At 49.7% G+C, this 12,120-nt stretch overlaps 1 pseudogene; it reads right to left on the reverse strand.

The window, feature by feature from the left end:
- Positions 1-3,496: 3,496 nt before the first annotated feature.
- On the reverse strand, positions 3,497-3,894 carry LOC142458231 (small ribosomal subunit protein eS26 pseudogene; annotated as a pseudogene).
- Positions 3,895-12,120: the final 8,226 nt, after the last annotated feature.

Below are 12,120 nucleotides of genomic sequence, written 5' to 3' on the forward strand. Positions count from 1 at the left end.
AACCCTTACCCCCCTGCGTAGGGACCCTCCCTTCTGACCCACTTTCTTCGGAGCTAGCTGCATGTCCCCAGCCCCTGTTGCTTCTCTCTCTTGCTCTTTCTCCGTTTTGCCTCCATCTTTCTTTCTCTGTTGTATCTCTTACTATCTTGACCTTTTGGACCTATTTCTTTCTGTGTTTTTTTTTTTTAATTTCTTCTTCTTTTTTACCGTGGAATCCCTTCCTTCTTGGCTTCTCTCTTTTCTTCCCTCCCTTTCCCCCCTTCCTCCTCTCCTCCTCCTCTCGTAATCACCCTATCTCTCAGACCTCTTTCTAAATCTCAGCCGTCCCTTAACTTGAAACCAAGAAGCTCTTCTATTCCTCACTCACAATTTAGTAGAAGAAAAACAACAACCACCTGAATGCATTGCAGAAGAGACTGAACTTCTCAGAGAGATTGAGGGCTGCACAGGCCTGGAGGTGGGGACAGGGACAAAGAGGGAGGAAGACAGGATGCTCTGGGATCGGCGATGTCCTGAGTGCCAATCCTACCCAGTAATGGCTTTTACAATGCTGATGTCAGCTGGGCAGAATTTTCCCATCTGGCAGATGAGAATATGAGCAATATGTCCCAGTTCTATGCATAGTGGTGAGGCCAGGATTTGAACTCAGGTTTGTTCAACCTGGAGGCAGCTGATAGTAAACATTCCCCATGATCATCATGCAAGGACGCAGCTGAAGCCAGACTTTTTGTCACCAGTAATCCTTGAGGCTGGTGAAAGAATCAGTCTGATGAAACTAGAACTTGTTGCCTCTCTGCAACCCTGTACCCAAGTCTCAGGGATGAACCCCAGAGGTTCATCTGGCTCAGGGAGGAGTTTTCAGGACACAGGTTGGTCCTCAGGCTAGGCCCCTGAGAGTTTATTTATTTATCTTTGAAGGACAGAAACTAGGCTTCCCTCTTCCAACTCTGGGAGGGGACTTCTGCTTGAGGCTAAAGCGCTCAGAGTTTGGAACATCGTCCTTGCAGCTCATGTTGTTTACTGGCTTATTCATACAGTCATTTCTTTGCTGAGCATGCTCTGTGTGGCAAGTATCTTGGGAGGCACTGGCAATGTAAAAATTAATGGAGCACAATTCCAACCCTTGAGGAGTCTACAGTCTGGTCGACAATCAGATACAGGAGCAAATAATTACCATGCCCTTTGATACGTGCTCTTCTAGAGGTTTCTGTAAACACAACCTCTTCTGCTACAGAAAGTTAGGGAAGGTTTCAACGAGGGAGCATTTGAAATGGGCTTGAAGAATAAAGAGGTGTTTTCTACAGGGAGGAGGGGGCATGTTTCAGGCAGAGGGACCAGCACACACAAACTCCCATGTGTGAAGAACAAGTTGTGTTATGGAATAATGGAAATGCTATGCCTGGCCACTCTGTCTTTTTAAAAATAATTTTATTGGGGGCTCATACAATTCTTATCACAATCCATATATCCATCCATTGCATTAAGAACATATGTATATTAAAAAAAGAGGACCTGATGCAAAAGGCTTAAGTGGAGAGCAAATGCTTTTATTTTTATTATTATTATTTTTTATTTCTTTTTTTAAAATCTTTTTATTGGGGCTCATAAGGCTCTTATCACAATCTGTACATACATCAATTGAGCAAAGCACCCTTATACATTCGTTGCACTCGTCACTCTCATAATTCACCTTCCAATTGGGTTCCTGGAATCAGCTCGGTTTCCCTTTTTTTTCCCCCCAGCCCCCTCCCTCCCCGATCCCACCCCTGGTCCCTTGATAGTTTATAAATAATTATTATATCTTATCTTACACTCCCCGGCGTCTCCCCTCACCCGCCTCCCCCTTGCCAATCTCCCAGAGAGGAGGTTACACATAGATCTCCAAGATCGGTTCTCCCTTTCTACACCCCCTTCCCTCCTGGTGTCGCCACTCCCACCGCTGGTGTTGAGGGGTTCGTCTGTCCTAGATTCCCTGTGCCTCCAGATCCCCACTGCACCGCTGTACATCCTCTGCTATAACCAGGTCCGCAAGGCAAGGTAGGATTGGGGTCATGATGATTGGGAGGGGAGGAAGCGTTCAGGAACTAGAGGAAGGTTTTGAGTTTCATTGTTGCTACACTGAACCCTGAGTGGCCCATCTCCTCACTACACCTCTGGAAGGGGTGTCCAGCTGTCTACAGGTGGGCATTGGGTCCCCATCATGCACTCCCCCTCTTTCACGGTTTTGTGATTCTCACCACCACCCCACCTTTGATGTTGGAGACCTGGTCTCCTCTGTCCTTCATTGTCACCTATGTTGGTGTGCTGCTTCCGTGTGGGCTCGGTTGCTTCTGGGCTAGATGGCCGCTTGTTTGCTTTCAAGCCTTTCAGTCCCCAGACGCTATATCTCTCAGTAGCCGGGCACCATCCGCCTTCTTCACCACACTTGCTTATGCACACTTTCGTCTTCAGCCAATATGTGAGGAAGGTGATCACACAATGATTGTTTTTGTTCCTTTGTATGTGCTACATGGTCCATTCAACACCTTGTATTCGCTTAGGCCGTGTGCTTCTTCTCTGTGGGCTTTGTTGCTTCTGAGCTAGATGGCCGCTTATTTGCCTTCAAGCCTTTAAGACCCCAGACGCTATATCTTTTTTTGATAGCCGGGCACCATCAGTTTTCTTCACCACATTTGCTTACACACACGGCTGTCTTCAGTGATCATGTCGGGAAGAGGTGCTATTGTATTGGGAAATCCTGGTCCTTTTTAAATAACAACAGCAACCATGGTGATGCTTTCGTCCAGCCTTATTGAGTATTGCCTGTGCTCCAGACAGCTAGTGAGACATTCATAATGGCAGCACAAGCATGAGGTCCTCAACTCCATATGACAGGTGAGGAGAGCAGTCCAGATGTTAAACACACCACTCAAGGCAATACAATCAGTGTCCAGGGCAGCCAGGATTTGGACCCAGGTCCACCGGCCTGTGCCTGTCATTTGACATGCTCCCTCTCAAGAAGAGGACTGTCTTGAGTAAGCGACTCAAGTGGAAAGACTATTCTCTCTCCTGGCCTATTGCGACCGTCTCCTGATGGGCCTTCTCTCTAGTATCCGCCCCCCCCCCAACCCATTATTCATGGCCTGTCATTACTCTGCTTGCTGCCAGAGAAACTGTCCTAAAACTCAACCCATGTCAGGAGTTAGGCACCAAGAAGTCATGCTCCGTGTTATTAGAGCTTAAGTTCTGAAGCCCCGTTTGCAGAAGGCTGTGGATGACAATGAAAGCCCAAAACCCATTTGCAGGGTCCCCGTGTGGATTAAGTCTCCAGTGAGTCTCCCCTGTCATAGATCAGGCATGTCAACAGGCTTGCTATGACAGGGGGCATTGGAATGTGCATGATTGCAGATGGAGTTAAGGTTAGCATTTAACACTTTATTATTCGATCTCCCTTTTGACTCATTTTGAATTGGTTCTAGCTTTTAATATTTTCTGCTTTCTTTTTTTTTTTGCCATGAACAATTTCCACTTTATTTCCTTTCAGGTTTTTCTTCAGCTTCTAATCTTTACATAGGCTTTGGAGGAGGTCATGGGGCAGCACCTGCAGGTCTAAATCGAGGTGGCGGGATTCGGTCCTTCCGGGCTTCGCGTGACCGGTTCCGGACCACCTTGCTGTGGATAGCACAGCTCACACAGTAATGCAGCTTCACGTATAGCTTGGGAAGCACATATGCGTCGAAGACACTCGCTTCGGAGATGTCTCTGACGGCCGCGGCCTCCACTATGTTTCTTATGACGAACTTCTTAATGGCCTTGTCTTTGGGCACGCAGCGGGCGCAGTTCGTGCAGCGGATGGGCTGCACATGGCCGCGGCCCTTCTTGGCCCAGCCCTTGTTACCGCCTTTTCTTTGTCATCTCGGAAGCAAGGACGCGAGAAAAAAAAGGTCTGCTTTCTTTTTTTAAAAATTTTATTAGGGGCTCATACAACTCTTATCCCAATCCATACATATACATACATCAATTGTATAAAGCACATCTGTACATTCTTTTCCCTAATCATTTTCAAAGCATTTGCTCTCCACTTAAGCCCTTTGCATCAGGTCCTCTTCCCCCCCCTCCCTCCCCGCTGCCCCCTCCCTCTTGAGCCCTTGATAATTTATAAATTATTATTTTGTCATATCTTGCCCTGTCCGACATCTCCCTTCACCCCTTTCTCTTCCATCCATCCCCCAGAGAGGAGGTCACATGTAGATCCTTGTAATCGGTTGCCCCTTTCCAACCCACTCACCCTCTACCCTCCCAGTATCGCCCCTCACCCCCTGGTCCTGAAGGTATCGTCCACCCTGGATTCCCTGTGCCTCCAGCTCCTATCTGCACCAGTGTACAACCTCTGCTCTATCCAGACTTGCAAGGTAGAATTTGGATCATGGTAGTTGGGGGTGTGGGGAGCATCCAGGATCTGGGGGAAAGCTGTATTCTTCATCGGTGCTACATCGCACCCTGACTGACTCATCTCCTCCCCTAGACCCCTCTGGGAGGGGGTCTCCAGTGGCCAACAAATGGGCTTTGGGTCTCCACTCTGCACTTCCCCCTTCATTCACTAGGGTAAGATTTTTTTTTTTTGATGATGCCTTACACCTGGTCCCTTTGGCACCACGTGGTCACACAGGCTGGTGTGCTTCCATGTGGGCTTTGTTGCTTCTGAGCTAGATGGCCGCTTGTTCACTCTGCTTTCTTTTTGATTGAGGTTTTTATCTGTTTTATTCTGTTATCATTGTTGGGTTTTTCTATTTTTGTTTTGTATGTTTTTCTATATATGGAATCTGTATAGACCATATCTGAATTAATGTTTCTTAAGGGTATGGCAGGAGAAGTTGGGAAGAAGCTAATAGATATGAGGACAAGAAAGAAGAAAATTGATCATGGTGATGATTGCACAACTCTTTTTAATATGATTGAATTATATGATATGCAAATTACATGTCAACAAAACTGTTTAAAAAATTTTAAAGAAAGAAAAACCATGTTCCACCCTCCAAAGGGAGCCATTCTTGCTGTAAGAGATTCCCCAACTAGGACTACATTTCCCAGATGCCTTTTCAGCTGGTTGTGGTCACATGATTCCTTTTCACCAATGGGGTGTGAGTGGAAGTTCTCTGTGCTGCTTCTGGGCCTGGTTGCTCAAGAAGTAGCTGTACCTTCTCCACCATCTCTTTTTTCCTATACACCAGCTGAAAGGAAGGGCTCCCCAAACTTAGAGATGAAAGGAACCTGAGTTCCTGGATCAGTCTGCAGAAGAAGTGGTTCAGCAAGCTGGAGCACCCGTAGTGGACGGTTTGTATTAGCACAAAAGCCAAGTCTTAAGCGATAACATTGAAATGTGGAGGCCTATTACTTACAGCAGCCAGAGTTACCTAACCACCGCACCTGGAATAGAACATCACCTGGTTCAAAACTTCGACATGGGCCCCTCCAGCTGAACACTAAGGCAGCCTGGTGGTATAATGGTGAAGCACTCAGCTGCTAACTGAAAGGCTGGAGGTTCAAACCCACCTAGCTGCCCCATGCGAGGGAAAACTTGGCAATCTGCTGCCATCAAATAGTTCAGCCTAGGAAACCCTTTGGGGCAGCACTCCTCGGTCACCTGGGCTCCCTGTGAGTCAGAACGGATTCAATAGCACCCAACAATAGCATCGACCTGAAGAATATTGATTCTGTGGTCCTCGGCTGTGCCATTGAATTCCACCACCTTTGTAGCCCCACCTCTCAACACCACCGCCACCATTAGAAAGGAAGTGTGGCCAGGTGTATCAAGCATCAAGGAACAAAAAATCCTATCATTTTGGAAATGTGGGTGAGTGCAGAGTGGAGACTCAAAGCCCATTGGTAGCCAACCAGACACCCCTTACTGAAGGGTTGTGGGGAGGAGATGAGCTAGTCAGGGTGCAGGGTAGCAACGATGAAACATATAACTTTCCTCTAGTTCTTAAATGCTTCTTTCACCCCACTATCATGATCCAAATTTTACCTTACAAATCTGGCTAGACCAGAGGATGTACATAGGTACAGATAGCAACTGGAAACTGGGAATCTAGGGCAGATGATTCCTCAGGACCAGTGGTAAGAATGGTGATGCCTGGAGGGTGGCGAGAATGTGAGGTAGAAAGGGGGAACTGATTACAAGAATCTACGCATAGCCTCCTCCCTGGGGGAGGGACAGCAGAAAAGAAGGCCAGGGAAGACATCGGACAGTGTAATATATGACAAAATAATAATAATTTATGAATGATGAAGGGTTCATGAGGTAGGAGGGAGTGGGGAAATGAGCAGCAGATATTAAGGGCTCAAGTAGAAGGCAAGTATTTTGAGAATGATGATGGCAAGAAATGTACTTTAAAAAAACATTTAATTAGGGACTCATACAACTCTTATCACAATCCATACATACATCAATTGTGTAAAACACATCTGTACATTCTTTGCCTTCATCATTTTAAAAGAATTTGCTCTCCTCCCCCAATACAATAGCACCTCGCCCTGCTAAGCAGCCATTGCAGGATACCCATCTTCCCGACATGATCACTGAAGACAGCCGTGTGTGTAAGCAAATGTGGTGAAGAAAACTGATGGTGCCCGGCTATCAAAAAAAGATATAGCGTCTGGGGTCTTAAAGGCTTGAAGGCAAATAAGCGGCCATCTAGCTCAGAAGCAACAAAGCCCACAGAGAAGAAGCACACGGCCTAAGCGAATACAAGGTGTTGAATGGACCATGTAGCACATACAAAGGAACAAAAACAATCATTGTGTGATCACCTTCCTCACATATTGGCTGAAGACGAAAGTGTGCATAAGCAAGTGTGGTGAAGAAGGCGGATGGTGCCCGGCTACTGAGAGATATAGCATCTGGGGACTGAAAGGCTTGAAAGCAAACAAGCGGCCATCTAGCCCAGAAGCAACCGAGCCCACACGGAAGCAGCACACCAACATAGGTGACAATGAAGGACAGAGGAGACCAGGTCTCCAACATCAAAGGTGGGGTGGTGGTGAGAATCACAAAACCGTGAAAGAGGGGGAGTGCATGATGGGGACCCAATGCCCACCTGTAGACAGCTGGACACCCCTTCCAGAGGTGTAGTGAGGAGATGGGCCACTCAGGGTTCAGTGTAGCAACAATGAAACTCAAAACCTTCCTCTAGTTCCTGAACGCTTCCTCCCCTCCCAATCATCATGACCCCAATCCTACCTTGCCTTGCGGACCTGGTTATAGCAGAGGATGTACAGCGGTGCAGTGGGGATCTGGAGGCACAGGGAATCTAGGACAGACGAACCCCTCAACACCAGCGGTGGGAGTGGCGACACCAGGAGGGAAGGGCATGTAGAAAGGGAGAACCGATCTTGGAGATCTATGTGTAACCTCCTCTCTGGGAGATTGGCAAGGGGGAGGCGGGTGAGGGGAGACGCCGGGGAGTGTAAGATAAGATATAATAATTATTTATAAACTATCAAGGGACCAGGGGTGGGATCGGGGAGGGAGGGGGCTGGGGGGGAAAAAAGGGAAACCGAGCTGATTCCAGGAACCCAATTGGAAGGTGAATTATGAGAGTGACGAGTGCAACGAATGTATAAGGGTGCTTTGCTCAATTGATGTATGTACAGATTGTGATAAGAGCCTTATGAGCCCCAATAAAAATATTTTTTAAAAAAAGGACCAGGATTTCAATCCCCACTGCATTCCGATACTTGACAGCTGTGCCACTTCAGACACGTGGCCTCTCTGACCCTCCGTGGACTCGCCTATAAAGCGAAAGCAATGACAAGCTACTGCAATGGTCATAATGTTGCTGTTAGCCGCTGCTGTCGGGCTCCGGCTCGTGGTGGTTCCACGGACAGCAGACGATGATGGTGGGCACGTCCTGGTCCATGGTTGGCAGCTGCTCTGGACTCTGAGTGCCTTCCAACCCCTGGACTAATCTTTGAACACCCTACTAGACAGTGTTTGGGCATGGCTTCCAGTGCCACTGCACACACAACACACAAACTAATAGTGACAGGAAGGATCGTCTCACAGGACCACTCGAGAACGAAACCCTAGCAACATATGTACCTATATGCTTGACTCAATTGATGTATGGCTTATTATAAGACCCGTAAGAGCCCCAATAAAGTCATCTTTTAATATTAAAAAAAATTAGACTCTGCATACAACCCCCCTAGCATAGTGTAGAGAACACAGTAGGGGTTCAGGGAATGTCAGCAATGGCTTCATATTATTATTAATATTGATATTATCATTCATGTTATCATCATCCTCATTAAGATGACCTTCGAATTCCCAATGTCTCGCTTGCTAAGTATCAAATCCATGGGTGGATGACCTCTGATCAAAGCTCCATGCCCAGTCCCTGGCTTCCTGACTTCCTTTCTCCTGTGGATTTTGGGCAAGATGTGCTTTGAGGCAGTTAGGACAGTGAGTAAGAGACTGGCTGTGGAGTGAGCCAGGTCTAGTTGCACGTCCCAGCTCTGTTGCCTGTGAGCTGGGTAACCTCACTGAGTCTCAGTGACTCCATCTGCAGAATGGCACTGGATGCCTGCAATGCCTCAGTGGGGCATGGGAGGTGCTCTAGAGAAAATGCTTGTGCCCAGGTCCTGGTGCCTATAAGCACACAAAGGTTGGCCACCTTTCTGTTTTAGGGGAGACCTTAGAGAGAGTCTCTGGGGAAAGTGTGACCGAGTCCCCTTTCCCAGGGTGCTGGAAAGGGGCCCTGGTCTGAGGGCTTCTCCTGCAGACCTTTGGAGACAGAGCGAGGCTGCTGAAGGCCTTCAGGGAGACTATTTTCTGGACCCGGCTGTCTCCTGCTGGAGCTGGATCCATTTGCAGTTCAGATCTGGGGCAAATGGGAAGACTTGTTTCCAGGGACACAGGCTGTGGCAGCTGCCTAACGTCTCAGTCATATGTCCACCCCAGCCCAGCCCTTCTTTAGCCAGGCCACAGGCCCTCCAAGTCCAGGCCAGGCTCTGGCATGTGTCAACAAGGCTCTCTGTGTCCTTGACACAAGTGAGTTCACAACTGTACAAAGGATATTCTATTATCACCCCGCTTGACAGATCAGGGACGTGAGGTCCAGACAGGCGACTGACAGACAGTGTTGCGATCTATGCCCATGCCCACGCTCACCGTCATGCATGAGAACCAAACCCCAGGCCTGCTGTGGAGTGGATTCAGACTCAGTGGCCCCAGAGAAAAGAGTAGAACTGTCCCACAGGCTTTCCAAGGCTGCGGTCTTTCTGGAAGTTCACTGCGCCATCTTTGTCCTGTGGAAAAGTTAGTGCGAGGGACCAGCCCCCTTGTTGGTTAGCAGCCATGGCTTAACCCTTGTGCCCTCCGGGCTCTTTCCTTCTTGCGTCATGCCCCCTGAGACATCCTCCCAGGCTCTCCAGCCCCACTGCCGGCACCAAGCTCAGGGAGGAGGTTGGGTCAGGGGGTCCCACATGCTTCACCAAGTTTTGACCGTGAATCCACCCGCACGAGCCCAGGCATCTCCCGGCTTCTGCACAGTCTGAGCAGTTCTTTGGAGGGAGGAGGGGGAAGGCAAGGCCCCCTTAGAGAAAGGCCAGGAGACCCAGGCCTTCCCATGCCAGGGGTCTCATCCGAGGAGACCCAGGCGAGGCAGTAAGTGGATAGACCCTGTGCAGGGACTCCCAGTCGGGTGACCCCAGGCACATGGTGAATCACATCTGGGACAGCGCAGCTCAGATTCTCACGGGTACCAGCTTTCTTTCCGGGAACAGCACCTCCCGGCACCCCGTGCCCGCGCTCTCCCTGAGATGTGCGGCCTTGGCAGCGGTGCCAGTGTTGCTGGCTCCAATTTACAGATGAGAAAACAGCTCTTTGAACAGGGCCCTCGGCCAGTCTTTGATCCCTGCTGGAGACAAAAGTTCACCGTGTGCTGGCTGCTCCTGTCCCAGAGGCTGGGGGGGGGGGGGGCACGCGGGGAGGTGCAGTTCCTCAGCCTGATGGTCCTTTCTCCTCCAGGGTGGGTGGCCATGCTGATAGAGCCAATCATCCCCAGGAAGGAGGCCATGTGACACAGGGACAAATGCCCCCTGCCCACAAGGGGAGGGCTTTGGCCCTCACAAGCTGGGTGACTTCGTGCCAATTGCTATTTCTCTACCACCTCAGCCATACCAGGGGTGCAGTCGAATTCGTGCTGCCCAAGACTAGCACCTGCGTAAGTCCCGTACAGTTGGTGCTTAATTGAGAACACCCCATTACTACCCCCATGCCACACAAGTTCTTGGCTCCCTAGTGGAGCCTGTCCCCCTCCCTCTGTGACCTCTGGCCCTGCCTCCCTCTCCCCTCAATTCCTTCTCAGCAGGGGCTGTGAGTCCCCTCCCCCAGGGAGGCCCAGGGGACCCAGAGAAATTAGACCGAATCAAAGCAGAAAATGAGTTTTCATTCATCTTGGAATGATGCGAGAGGTTACGGGCAAGACAAATAGCAGCCTCCCCCTCTTCCTTTATCACTGTCACCGCAATTAATAGGCTGTGGCCTTCGTTACCCAGGCCTCTGCTAAAGAGAGCACAGGCCCCGGGCGACGCGAACGAAAGGAAGCAGGCCCCGTTCCAACCACGTTCCGTCACGTGGTGCTATGCTCACCTGGCCGTTGCACCTCCCTGGCTCGTGGATGAGCTAGGAGGGGTGCGGCACTCGAGGGGGAGTCAAATAGGTCTATAGCAGCGGCTCTTACCCTTCCTCATGTCTCGACCCTTTCAGACAGTTCCTCATGTGCTGGGGACCCCCCCCCCAAACCAGAACATTATTTTCGTTGCTACTTCATCGCTGTCATTTTGCTACTCTTATGAATCGGGTGACCCCCAAAGGGGTCGCGACCCACAGGTTGAGAACCAATGGTCTAAAGCCCAGCTTAGCCTGAGTGAGAGTGCCGCCTGATGGTCCTTGGAGCTGCCTCAGCCTTTTCCAGTGTTTCCAAAGAGCCGAGGATACCAAGCATTTCCTAGTTCCCCTTCGCACAGCGAACTACTAGCTCCGTATCCGCTCTCCAATGTTACTGACCCCAAAAGGCGATTCAGAGCAGCACAGTCGCTTGTTCGAGGTCACACAGGTCTTGGAAGTGGAGGAGCTGGGGTTTGAACCAGTCCGTTTGATGACAAAGCTTGGATTTCTCACGATCACATCTCAGGGGCCAATAATATGGAGGGAGGCCGGACTGTGAAATAGACCCCTAAACTCTCTGACTCCAGAAACTGAGTATGCCTGCCCATCCTGGCCCAGGCTTGGGGGCCTCATACCCTGCAGGGACCCTGAAGTCACTGCTAGTCTTTAGCCTAACAATAACCAAGGTAAACGGAGGACAGATCAAAGTTGTGAAGGATTTCATTTACTAGGACCTGTCATCCATGGTCATGGAAGCGGCAGTCAAGAACTCAGACGAGGTCTTGCATTAGCCAGCTCTACTGCGAAAGACCTGCTTGAAGGCGCTAAAGCGCAAGGCTGTCCCTTGGAGTCCCCAGAGACGCCCGACCCCAGCTGTGGTCTTCAATGGCCTCAGACGCCCATGCAAGCTGGACAGAGCGAGTGAGAGCGACTGGAGCAGAGCTGGTGCATTGAAAGTAGCTCGGATGGCCCGAAGAACAAAGCCATCCTTTTTGAAAGAATGACAGCCAGCCTGCTCATGCTCTCTGGAATACTTTAAACCTGTTGTCAGGAGAGACCAGTCCCTGGAGAAGGGCATTTGTAAAGTGGGTGATTCATGAGGAAGAGGAAGACGGACGCTGGAGGAGGTGCCGGGGACAGCAACAATTGGAAGACCAGCTCGCTCAGGATCGGGCGGTGTTCTGCCCCGTCTAACGGAGGGCTGCCGTGCATTGGGACCGACTCCAGGGCAGCTAACAACACATCCCCAGGATGATTTGCTCATTGGGTCAGTCCATGAAGATTGTATTCCTTATACAAGAGAAAGATCAGGCTCTCTGCTCATGGGAAGACTTAAAGTCTTAGAAACCTAAAGGGCAGATGGAGTCTGTCCTGTGGGATCGCTATGAGCTGGAATCAACTTGCTCGCCATGGGATTTTTAAGACTGTAGTAACATGAAACTCCAAAACCTTAGCAGTCTCTCAAA

Source organism: Tenrec ecaudatus, chromosome 10, assembly GCF_050624435.1.
Source record: "Tenrec ecaudatus isolate mTenEca1 chromosome 10, mTenEca1.hap1, whole genome shotgun sequence".
Classification (NCBI taxonomy): domain Eukaryota; kingdom Metazoa; phylum Chordata; class Mammalia; order Afrosoricida; family Tenrecidae; genus Tenrec; species Tenrec ecaudatus.